Source organism: Loxodonta africana, chromosome 26, assembly GCF_030014295.1.
Source record: "Loxodonta africana isolate mLoxAfr1 chromosome 26, mLoxAfr1.hap2, whole genome shotgun sequence".
Lineage (NCBI taxonomy): Eukaryota > Metazoa > Chordata > Mammalia > Proboscidea > Elephantidae > Loxodonta > Loxodonta africana.
This window is the reverse complement of record NC_087367.1, coordinates 40782365-40795782: the sequence shown is the minus strand read 5'-3', so window position 1 is coordinate 40795782 and position 13418 is coordinate 40782365. Positions and strand designations below refer to the sequence as shown.

The window sequence follows — 13418 nt, the reverse complement described above, 5'->3', positions numbered from 1 at the left end:
CAGGCACCCTGATGTGGGTGGGTGAGGCTTCTTCTTAGGGGCCAGGGCAGAGTCAAATGTTACAGACCTGCAACTCCCACTTGGCTGCTGCAGGTGAAAATGGGCTTTATCTGGGAGCCTTGCCCACTTTATCCTAATGAGGGTGTGCCTTGCTGAGTCAGCCAGCAAGCACCGGTGCAGGTGATTGATGGAGTAAAGGGTGCTGTGAGTCCACAGGCCCCCTATGTCAGTGGCTGGGCTAAGAGGCACGTGCCACAGGACAGGCTGAGAGCTACAGGCTTAAGGTGTGGGGTGGTGTCAAATGTCACAGATCTGCAGCTCCCACTTTTCTGTTGCCAGGGAAAATGGGCTTCAACTGGGAACTCTTTATACCTTATGCAATGTATTGGTGCTGTGCAGAGTTGACCAGCAAGACACTGGTGCAGGTGATCAGAGAGGATGGAAGTTGCAGCAGGCCTGTGGACCCCTTGTGCCCATAGCTGGGTGAGGAAGTGGCGGGTGCCTCCAGACTGGGTTGTGAGTTCCTGGCTTAGGGGGCATGGCAGTGTTGCATGCTGCCAGAGTGGTGGTGAAATGGGGAGGGGGATGAATGAGGGGAAGGGAGTGCTCTTTGGCCCTTGGAGCTCTGATGGCTGGGGAGGCCTGTGGGTCATGTGGTGGATTAGGAGTGTGTACTCAACTTTTCAGGTCTGATGTTACTCCTGTTTGTTTCTGGAAGTGCATGCAGAGTTGCTTCTGCTTAGCTGCACCAAATGTGGTGGGTTTTGTTTTTGGGTGGTGCTGCTTGTCTCAATATGTCTGTGCTGTGCAGACTTAGCTAGCAGGACGCTGGCAAATCCAGCGACCCATTATCCCCCATATCTGCTGTTTTTGAATTGTCTCTCCTTCCATCTGTCACTCAGTCTGATTCTTAAGCTTTCTTTGATGCTTAGGGTTCCTAGATTGTCATACATATCCAATTCATTTGTTTTTTCTTTCTTCATTATAAAACAGATGGTACAAAGTGTCTTACTATTCTGCCACCTTGGCTGTGCCTCCACTTTCATAGTCTTTGGATCTCAATAATGCAAGAAGGAGGTGTCTTGCTGATAATTCCATGCTGAAATTTTCTGGCACATGATATTAGTTATTCCTTTACATCAGAAAACTTTCTTGTGTTATATCTTTAACTACATTTCTATTCTGTTTTTGGTCTTTTCTTCAGGGACAATTCCTATGTTTTTCATATCTGTTATAGGCCTTTTCCTTCATATCTGTTAGCTTAAAAGTGCTTTTTTCTCTTTTCTGAGATTTATTCTTGATTATCTCAAGTTATTCCTCAGTCAGTAACTCACTCTTTAGTCAGGCCTACATTGTTCATTGATGTTTCTAATTTGCTTACTAATTCTTTAATGATATGAATTTGGTCTTTATTTGCTTCATTAGCTTTGTAATCTCTCTCGGTCTCATTCTATTGTTTTGTAATTTCCCCTTTATGTGCTTGATTATTGATTTCATGTTTTTATTAAGTTTCTTCATGGCCCACATGGTTTGCTGGAAATTTTCTTGCAAAATGGGTACTTTGTCTGTTATTAGCATGCTATATTCATTTTGCTGTAGTATATTTGCACACTTTCCACACCTTTTCTTTTTACCTTGTTCATATGAATGCAGGCAGCTCTGTTCATCCTCTTGCTTTCTCTGGTTGAGTGTGGCTGAATTCTCCTTCACTCCCTTCTGTCTCTAACCGATACCTGTTTTTCTCCTCAACTGAAGTTTGAAGCCTGTACTATTGCAATTTTATTCACTTTTCAATTTTCCCAAGGGCACAGGGCAGGAGCTGGGATGGGAGGCAGGGGAGGAGAAATCTTCCAGAGCTTTTATCAAATGCCCAGTTCTGAGCTTCCACTTCCTAGTCAGGGTATATCTGTTTCCTAGGGAGAATAAAAACCAGTTGCCATCAAGTGGCCTCTAACTCATGATGACTACATGTATGTCAGAGTAGAACTGTGGTCTGCAGGTTATTTTTTTAACTCAGTTGTTGCTGTTGTTAAGAACATACACAGCAAAACATACACCAATTCAACAGTTTCTACATGTACAATTCAATGACATTGATTACATTCTTTGAGTTGTGCTACCATTCTTTTCTCCTTTTCTGAGTTGTTCCTCCCCCATTAACATAAACTCACTGTCCCCTAAAAGTTTTATCTAATCTTTCGAGTTGCTGTTGTCATTTTAATCCCACATATCCAGTGCCCTCATAGACAATTCTTAAAAGAGCATAATGCTCAAGACAGACATTCTTTACTAGTTAAGCTAAACTATTGTTTATATTTGAGATGAATTCATGGAATATTTTTGGTTTAAGGTTTAAAGATCATCTCAGGGCAATAGTTTTAAGGGTTCATCCAGCCTCCATGGCTCCAGAAAGCCTGGAGTCCAAAAGAATTTGAAATTCTGTTCTGCGTTTTCCCCCTTCTCTATAGGGTTTTTGTGGCTGATTTTTTGGAAGTAGATTACCAGACCTTTCTTCCAAGGTGCCTCTGGGTGCACTGAAACCTCCAACCTTTTGGTTAGCAGCCAAACACATTCATTGCACCACCCAGAAACTCCAGGGAGAATACTCACAGGCTTCAGATCATTCCCTCAGTTCAACACGGCACCTTGAAAGGCAATTTTCCTGCTTTCACTGAATCCTCAAGATTCCATTGTTAGTGGTAGGGGGTTTTATCTTGAGAGTTTTAGCATGTTATTTACATGGCTGAACTGCCAGTCTTCTCTCCAGACTGAAGGCTATTGGAGAAAAGTTTTTTTCTTTTTTGTTGACTCACCTTTTGCCCCTGTTTAGTTTCTGGGAGCTTAGGGCAATGTCAGGACCCTACAGAGCCACACCATAGCCTTGATTCACCTCTTGGCCACCACTTCTTGAAGTTTATAGATGTTTGGGTTGTTGCCAATGAATTTTTTTGCTGGTATTGTCATTATTTATTAATTTTGTATTATTTTATTGCATATTGAGGGAGAGAGACTGTATGTCTGGCATCTTTTTTACCATCTTTCCCTTGAAGCTCTGACATACTTTATTTCTATATAGTCATATATATTGATTGCTTCCTTTGGGATTTTGAAGACTTAATACAGACACACCTTGCCTTATTGCCCTTCACTTTATTGCACTTCGAAGATATTGCATTTTGTACAAATTGAAGCTTTGTTTCAACCCTGCCTCATGCAAGTCTATTGGTGTCCTTTTTCCAACAACATGTTCTCACCTCATGTCTCTGTGTCACATTTTGGTAGTTTTTGCAATATTTCAAACTCTGTAATTATTACTATGTCTGTTATGGTTATGTGTGCTTAGTGATCTTTGATGTTACTATTGTAATTATTTTGGTGCACAATGAACTACATCCATATAAGATGGTGAGCTTAATTGATAAATGTGTGTGTTTTGACTGCTCCACTGACGGGACATTTCCCCCATCTCTCTCCATCTCCTCAGGCCTTCTTTTTTCCTGAGACATGACAATATTGAAATTAGACCAATTAATAACCCTACAAGGGGCTCTGAGTGTTCATGTGAAAGGAAGAGTCTCACATCTCTCACTTTAGATCAAAAGCTAGAAATGGTTAAGCTTAGTGAGGAAGGCATGCTAAAAGTTGTGATGGGCTGAAAGCTAGGCATCTTGTGCCAAACAGCCAAATAGTGAATGCAAAGGAAAAGTTCTTGAAGGAAATTAAAAGTGCTACTCCAGTGAACACATGAATGATAAGAAAACAAAACAGCCTTGTCTTAGTTATCTAGTGCTGCTATAACAGAAATGCCGCAAGTGGATGGCTTTAACAATCAGGAGTTTATTCTCTCGCAGTCTAATAAGCTAGAAGTCTAAATTCAGGGTGACAGCTCCAGGGGAAGGCTTTCTCTGTTTGTCGGCTCTGGGGGAAGGTCCTTGTAATCAATCTTCCACTTGTTGAGGAGCTTGTCAGCACGGGAACCCCAGGTCCAAAGGACACACTATTCTCCTAGCTCTTGTTTCTTGGTGGTATAAGGTCCCACTGTCTCTGTGCTCACTTCTCCTTTTTATATCTCAAAAGTGATTGGCTTAAGGAGGTAGAGCCAACTTGGCACTATAGACAGAAGGACTACGCCTACCCTCCCCAGCAAAGACCAGAAAAACTAATTTGAAACAGAGACAAACGTCAATCATGGAACCCTAAACGTCAAATAAGAGATAAATAATTCAGCCAAACACTGAATGGAATAAGAAACTGACAGAGAACAGGGAGCGAGGAGAGATATGGAGTTAAGGTCCCCTATCAGCTAACATGGCACCGGTTTGCCATCTTTGACTCCTCAGCCACTGAGAACGGAGGACAAGGAGTACTGGAAGATAGCTTCAAGGAGCTCCCAGCAGGACACAAGCACCCAGTAACCAGCAATACACATTTTTCTACCAACCATCCTTCTTCCCCCTGCTCAGCATCTGCTGCTTCCCCATGGGCCGTGATCACTTGGCTGGGGAGGCACGAGCTCCTTGCCTCTTGGATTCACCCTGCCTACACTGGCTAGCTCCTTTGGTGCCTTTTTTTGTTGCTTTTTTGGGCTTCTTTGGTTTCTTCTTTCTCTATCAGCTCCTTCCCTTCCTTTCTCTTGAACATCTGTCTCTGTGTTTTTCATTTCTTCCTTTCTCATCTCTCTCTACTTTCCTTCTTTTCCTGTCTCCTGAATACCTGGTGTGGTGTGCCACCTCCGCCCCTTCTAGATGGGCTGTTCAGAGCCGTGTGGCTTTGGAGCCACTTGCCTGGTCTGCACAACCACACCTGTGGGCTCCCCTGGGAATTTTTTTTTGCTTTGCTTGATTACTTGTCTCTCTCTACCATCCTTCCCTTCTTTTCTTCTGAACACCTGTGGCATGTACTGTCTTCTAGACAGGCTGTACAGTGCCACGTGGCTAGGGAGCCACTTCCCCGGTCTGTGCCACCACCTCAGTGGGCTCCCTTGGGGCATTTTTTTTTCTGTCTTCTTTTCTCTCCTTGATTTCTTGTCTCCCTCTACCTTCCTCCCTTACCCTTCTCCTGAACACCTGGCCCTGTGTGCCATCTCTGCTCCTTCTTGATGGCCTATGCAGTGCCACTCAGCTGGGGACCCACTTCTGATGAGCTCCTTGGGATATTTGTTTTCCATCTTTCTCTTTTTTTTTCCCGCTTCAGTTTCTTATCTCTCTATACTTCCCTTCCTTTCCTCTTCCCAACCATCTGGGATTTTTTTCTTTTTCTTCTTGGTTTCCTATCTCTATGTTCATTCTATTCCCTTCTCCCAACCACGTAGCCATGTATGCCTTTCTCTCTCCCTTAAAAAAAATCTAGTTTCTTATCTCTCTCTCCCTTCCTTCCTTTCCTTTCTCTCACTCACCTAGCTGCATGTGCTGTATCTGCCGCTTTTTGATGGGCTGGGCGCCACCACCTGGCTAGAAAACCACAGGAATGTGGCTTCACCCAGGTCTGCATTACTCTGACAGCAGACTCCCTCAGCACTATTTTTTTGGCCTGTGCTTCTCTCTCCCTTTTCTCTTCTTTCCCACACCCACATAGCTCCAGGCATCACAACTTCCTCCAACCCTTCTGCCTATCTGCAAAGTGTGCTAAACATCACACCCTTGAGTGGCACGGGCAGTCTACCAGAACTTGCCCTGCACTGAACACTGTCTCTGCCCTGTTGCCCACAGTGCATACTGCAAAGGACCCATCCCAGCCCTTCCCCTTCCACTAGACCAGCCCTGCTGCACAATAGCTGAGTGACTGGCCATGCCCATTGGACAAGGTGGTGAGAAGTATCATGCCCACACACAAGCAAACAAAGAACTCCCAGTTCTTCTGCTCAGACATAACCAAATAAAACAAAAAAGCAGGACAAACAAATCTACAATCAATAAACAAAGAAAATAACTACCAAATGTCCTGAAGATAGCAGACAATATCAAAATACAGGACAGGATGGTTCCAGTAGGGGTCCAAAATAAAACACTAGATGACTTTTGTAGTTGAAAAGGCACTGGAACTACATGACAGGTAGTGCAAATCTCTAATATTCAGAGCTATCTGAGAGTTGAAGGAAGAAGCTGACAAAAATGAGGTAAAAATAGACAAAATCATGGAAAACACAGACAAAATCAAGGAAAAGACAGGCAAAACAATGGAAGAATTCATGAAAATAATACAGGAACAAAATATCAGAATAAATTCTCAAATAGAAATCATACTAAAACAGCAATCAGAAATCCAAAGGATAAACAATAAGATTTAAAAAATGGACAGTGTCACAGAAGGTTTGAGGAGCAGGTTTGAAACAATGGAAGACAGGATCAGGGAAATTAAAGACAAATACTTGGATAATGCTTTCAGGAAGAATCAGAGAGAGGAAAAAAATAAAAATGAAGAAACCCTGAGAATGATGTGGAATGCAATCATAAGTAAAAACTTGCAAATGTTCAGAGTTCCAGAATAGGGGGAGAAAACAGGAAACACAGAGAGGATCATTGAAGAACTGTTGTGGGAAAACTTCCCTAATATAGAAAAGATGAAAGCCTACCATCCAAGAAGCTCATTGAACACCATATAGGATAGACTCCAAAAGAAGATCACCAAGGCAAATCATAATCACACTTGCTAAAGCCAAAGATAAAGAAAGAATCCTGAAAGCAGGTCAAGAAAAAAAAAAAGTTGCATACAGAGGGGAAATATTAAGACTAAGTACTGATTACTTGGCAGAAGCTATGCTGGCAAGAAGGCAAGGGGATGACATATATAAAACCTTGAAAGAAGAAAATAGCCATCCAAGAATAATATATCCTGCAAAACTCTCACTCAAATATGATTGTGAAATTAGAACATTTCCAGATAAACAGAAATTAAGGCAGTATGTAAACCAAACCAAACTTACAAGAATTATTAAAAGGAGTCCTTTGGCTTGAGAACAAACAACATCATTGATTCTAGGAAACAAGACCACATCAACCAGATACTAACCTAGGAATGAACTCTCACGGATTAATCAAAACTAAAAGATTTACAACAGGGAATCAGAGAGGATAATCTGTAAATGACAATGTCTTAACCACAAGTGGATGGCTTTAACAAAGAGAAATTTATTTTCTCACAGTCTGGTAGGCTAGAAGTCCAAATTCAGGGTGTCAGCTCCAGGGGAAGGCTTTCTCTGTCAGCTCTGGAGGAAGGTTCTTGTCCTCAATCTTCTCATGCTCAAGGAGCTTCTCAGGTGCAGGAACACCAGGTCCAAAGGAAGCACTCCACTCCCGGTGCTTCTTTTGTGGTGGTATGAGGTTCCCCTGTCTCTCTGCTTGCTTCTGTCTTTTATATCTCAAGGGATTGCCTCAAGACACAATCCAATCCTGTAGGTTGAGCCCTACTTCACTAACACAACTGCTGCCCATCCTCCCTCATTAACGTCATAGAGGCAGGATTTACAACATATAGGAAAATCACACAATACTGGGAATCATGGCTCGGCCCAATTGATACACACATTTTTGGGGGGACATAATCCATAACAGACAAAAACATCAGAACAATAAAAGAGGGAATAAACAGGGTAGATAGAGAACTTTCAAATGGAGAGGAAGGCAAGGTGATACCAAGTAATAAAAGACTGTTTCAAACTTAGGAAGATAAGGGTAAATTTCAAGGTAACCACAAAGAAAGTTAACAAACTTACTCATCCTACTCATCAAAATAAAGAACATAAAGTCTCAGTAAACACAAAATCTACAAAAACGAAACACCCACCAAAAAATCCATAAACAAAAGGAAATCAGCACAGAAGAGTAAGTGGAACAAAGAAAGTGTCACATGAAAAAAAAAAGCACTACAAAATGACAGCAATAAACTCACACTGTCAATAATTACACTAAATGTAAATGGCCTACACGTACCCAAGAAGAGACAGAGAGTGACAGAATAGATTAAAAAACAAAAAACCAGAATCCATCAATCTGCTGCCTACAAGAGACACACCTTACAAACAAAGACATAAATTTATTAAAAATGAAAGGATGAAAAATATATCAAGCAAACAGCTACTAAAAAAGAGCAGGAGTGGCAATACTAATCTCAGATAAAATAGACTCTAAAACAAAACCCACCATAAAAGACAAAGAAGGGCACTACATAAAGATTAAAGGGACGACCCCATCATGAAGACATAACCATAATAAACATCTACGCACCCAATGACAGGACTCCAAAATACACAAAACAAACTCTAACAGCACTGAAAAGACAAACTGATAGTTCCACAATAACAGTACGAGACTTCAACACACCACCCTTGGCAAAGGACAGAACATCAAGAAAGAAACTCAACAAAGATACAGAAGATCTAAAGGCCATAATCAACCAACTTGACCTCATAGACATATATAGAGCACTCCACCCAACAGGAGCAAAGTACACATTCTTTTCCAGTGCACATGGAATACTGTCAGAATAGACCAAATCGTAGGCCACAAAGCAACCATCAACAAAATCCAAAACATTGAAATAACACAAAGTATCTTCTCTGATCACAATGTCATAAAGGTAGAAATTTTGAAAAAAAATCAAATGCATGGGAACTGAATAACACCCTGCTTAAAAACCACTGGGTAGTAGGAGAAATCAAAAGTGGAATAAAAAAATTCGTAGAATCAAACAAGAATGAAAACACATCATACCAAAACCACTGGGACACAGCAAAGGCAGTGTTCACAGATCAATTTATAAGCAATAGATGCACACATCAAAAAAGAAGAAAGGGACAAAATCAAAACATTAGCTACACAACTTGAGCAAACAGGAAGAGAACAGCAAAAGAGTCCCACAGCCACCAGAAGAAAGGAAATAATAAAGATCAGAGCAGAAATAAATGAAATAGAGAATAGAAAAACAATAGAAAATATCAACAAAACCAAAAGATTCTTTGAAAGAATCAACAAAATCGACAAACCACTGGCCAAAGTGACAAAAGAGGAACAGGAGAGGAAGCAAATAGCCCAAATAAGAAATGAAATGGGGGACATTGCAACAGACCCAACTGAAATAAAAAGGATCATAACAGAGTATTATGAAAAACTATGAAAAACAAATTTGAAAACCTAGAGGAAATGGACAAATTTCTTGAAACACACTACAGGGAAATCCAACACCTCTACAACAAAAGGACAAATAATCCAATTAAAAAGTGGGCAAAGGAAATGAACAGACACTTCATCAAATAAGACATTCAGCAGCTAACAGACATATGAGGAAATGTTCAAGATCACTAGCCATTAGAGAAACGCAGATCAAAACCATAATGAGATACCATCTCACTCTAGCATTACTGGCATGAATCCAAAAAACAGAAAATTACAAATGTTGGAGTGGCTGCAGCCAGAATGGAACTTGTACGCACTGCTCGTGGGAATGCAAAATGGTACAATCATTTTGGAAAACGATATGGCCTTCCTTAAAAAGCTAGAACTAGAAATACCATATGATCCCACAATCCCACTCCTAGGAATATATCCTAGAGAAATAAGAGCTGTCACATGAATAGACTTATGCATACCCAGGTTCACTGCAACATTATTCACAATAGCAAAAAAATGGAAACAACCTACATGCCTATCAACAAATGAATGCATAAACAAACTATGGTACATACACACAATGGAGTACTATACAATGATAAAGAGCAATGATGAATCTGGTGAAACATCTCACAACACGAATGAATCTGGAGGGCATTATTCTGAGTGAAATAAGTCAATAACAAAAGGACAAATATTGTATGAGACCACTACTGTAAAAACTCATAAAAAGGTTTACACACAAAAAGAAAAAATATTTGATGGTTATGAGGTAGGGGAGACATGGGGATGGAAAAACACTAAATAGACAATAGGTAAGTGGTAACTTTGGTGTAGGGTAAGACGGTACACACTACTGGGAAAGCCAGCACAGCTTGTCCAAAGCAAAGTCATGTACACTCCATAGACATATCCAAACTCCCTGAGGGACTGAATTACTGGACTGAGGGCCATGGGGACCATGGTCTCGGAGAACATCTAGCTCAATTGGCATAACATAGTTTATAAAGCAAATGTTCTATATTATACTTTGGTGAGTAGCGTCTAGGATCTTGAAAGCTTGTGAGAGGCCGTCTAAGATACTCCACTGGTCTCACCACATCTGGAGTAAGGGAAGATGAAGAAAACCAAAGACATAAAGGAAAGATTAGTCCCAAGGACTAATGGACCACAACTACCACAGCCTCCACCAGACTGAGTCCAGCACAACTAGATGGTGCCCAGCTATCACTGTTGATTGCTCTGATAGGGATCACAGTACAGGTTCCTGCGCAGAGCTGGAGAACAATGTAGAACAAAATTCTAACTCACAAAAAAGACCACTAGCCGAGATTATTGCCCCCGGACACCCTTTTAGTTTGGTAATGAATTCACTCCCAAGGTTCACCCTTCAGCCAAAGATTAGACAGGCCCACTAAACAAAGTGAGATTAAAGGGGCACACCAGCCCAGGGGCAAGGACTAGAAAGCAGGAAGGGACAAGAAAGCTGGTAATAGGGTACCCCAGGTTGGGAAGAGGAGAGTGTTGATATGTCTCGGGGTTGGTAACCAATGTAAAAAAAAAATATGTGTGGTAACTGTTTAATGAGAAGCTAGTTTGTTCTGGTAACCTTCATCTAAAGTACAATAATAATAATAATGAAAGTGATTGGCTTAAGACACAACCTAATCTTGTAGATTGAGTCCTGCCTCATTAACATAGCTGCCTCTAATCCCACCTCATGAACATCATAGAGTTAGGATTTACAACACACAGGAAAATAACATCCGATGACAAAATGGTAGGCAAGCACACAATATTGGGAATGATGACTTTTCCAAGTGGACACAAATTTTGAGGGGACACAATTTAATGCATAACAAGCCTTATTGCTGATACGGAGAAAGTTTTAATGGTCTGGATAGAAGATCAAACCAGCCACAACATTCTTTTAAGCCAAAGCCTAATTCAGAGGAAGGCTGTATTCAGTTCTCTGAAGATTGAGACAGGTGAGGAAGCTGCAGAAGAAAAGTTTGAAGCTAGCAATGGTGGATTCATGAGGTTTAAGGAAAGAAGTGCTTCCATAAGATAAAGGTGCAAGGTGAAGCTGCAAGTGCTGACGTAGAAGCTGCAGCAAGTTACCCAGAAGATCGAGCTAAGATAGTTGATGAAGGTTGCCACACTGAACAACAGCCTCATACTGGAAGAAGATGCAATCTAGGATTTTCATAGCCAGATAGGAGAAGCCAATGGCTAGCTTCAAAGCTTCAGAGGACAGGCTGACTCTTTTCTTGGGGGCTAATGCAGCTGACGACTTTAAGCTGAAGCCAATACTCATCTACCATTCCGAAAATCCTAGTGTCCTTAAGAATTATGCTAAAAGTACTCTGCCTGTACTGTATAAATGGAACAACAAAGCCTGGAAGACAGCATGCATGTTTACAAGACGGTTTACCGAATATTTTAAGCCCACTGTTGAGACCTACTGCTCAGAAAAAAAGATTCATTTCAAAATATTACTGATCATCGACAATGCACCTGGTCTCCCAAGAACTCTGATGGAGATGTACAAGGAGATTAATGTTATTTTCATTCCTGCTAACACAACATTCATTCTGCAGCCCATGGATCAAAGAGTAATTTTGACTTTCAAGTCTTATTATTTACAAAATACATTTTGTGAGGCTATAGCTGCCATGAAGCTCTGGTGATGCAGTGGTTAAGATCTCAGCTGCTAACCAAAAGGTCAGCAGTTTGAATCCACCAGCTGCTCCTTGGAAACCTTATAGGGCAGTTCTGCTCTGTCCTGTAGGGTTGCTATGAGTCAAAATTGACTCGACAGCAATGGGTTTTTTTCTTGTTTTTTTATAGCTGCCATAGATAGTGATTCCTCTGATGGATCTGGGCAAAGTAAATTCAAAGCCTTCTGGAAATGATTCACCATTTCAAGTGCCATTAAGAACATTCATAATTCATGGGAGGAGGTCAAAATATCAACATTAACAGGACTTTGGAAGAAGTTGATTCCAACCCTCATGAATGCTATGAAGGATTCAACACTTCAGTGGAGGAAGTAACTCTAGATGTGGTAGAAATAGCAAGAGAACTAGAATTAGAAGTGGACCCTGAAGATGTGACTGAATTGCTGCAACGTCTTGGTAAAACTTTAATGGATGAGGAGTTGCTTCTTGTGGATGAGCAAAGAAAGTTGTTTCTTGAGATGGAATCTTCTCCTGGTGAAGATGCTGTGAACATCATTGATTATGACAACAAAGAACTTAGAATATTACATAAACTTAGTTGATAAAGCAGTGGCAGGGTTTGAGAGGATTGACTCCAATCTTGAAAAAAGTTCTACTGTGGGTAAAATGTTAAGAAACAGGATTGCATGCTACAGAGAAATCTTTTGTGAAAGGAAGAGTCAATCGATGTGGTAACCTTCATAGTTGTCTTATTTTAAGAAATTGCCACAGCCACCCTAACCTTCAGCAAACACCACCCTGATCATTCAGCAGCCATCAACACTGAGCCAAGATCTCCCACCAGCAAAAAGATCACACTTGCTGAAGGCTCAGATAGTGGTTAGTATTTTTTAGCAATAAAACATTTTTTAACTAAGGTATATACTTTTTTTAGACATAATGCTATTGCACACTTAATAGACTATAAAAAAAAAAGACTATAGTATAGTATAAACATAACTTTTACAGACACAAGGAAACCAAAAAATTCATGTGACTTGCTTTATTGCGATAATCATTTTATTGGGGTGGTCTGGAACTGAACCTGCAATATTTCTGAGATATGCCTGTGTAAGACATTTTTTCAAATGTGCTTTTCTAGAAAACTTAGGAAGGCCTCTTTTTAATTCTTTGGTTCTGAGAATTCCCCAGACTCAGTAAAGAATGGTGATTAGATAAAAATAGAAAATAAAACCTACAAAATAGCAACAGCTAAGAACAATATTAAACAACAAAAACACCCTATAACTTTTGTTGAATCCCAATACTGAGCCCAGTGGTCCAGTGTCAATTATTTCTTTCAGATATTATTTAGTTTGAGATGGGTAACGGCTTCATTTTTCAGACAAGTAAAATGAGACCCAGAGACTTTACGTCACCTGCTCAATGTCACACAGATAATGAACATGAGTCATGCTTTAAATGCCAGCCTATGTTGCTTCATACCTGTGGTTTCCTCCTGGCATTCCTCCAAGAAGATTCCTGGAAGAATCCTGTGCTATTTAGTTGAAGGGAGTTTAGAAGGGAGCTGAGACGGCAGCTTCATGAGACAAAAAGAGGACAGAGGAACAGTTAAATAAAACTCAGTCTGATA

The 13418-nt window shown here is 40.6% G+C and overlaps 1 pseudogene; it reads left to right on the top strand.

Moving 5' to 3' along the window:
- The first annotated feature begins 301 nt into the window (after positions 1–301).
- LOC135228709 (tigger transposable element-derived protein 1-like) lies at positions 302–12679 on the top strand (annotated as a pseudogene).
- Positions 12680–13418: the final 739 nt, after the last annotated feature.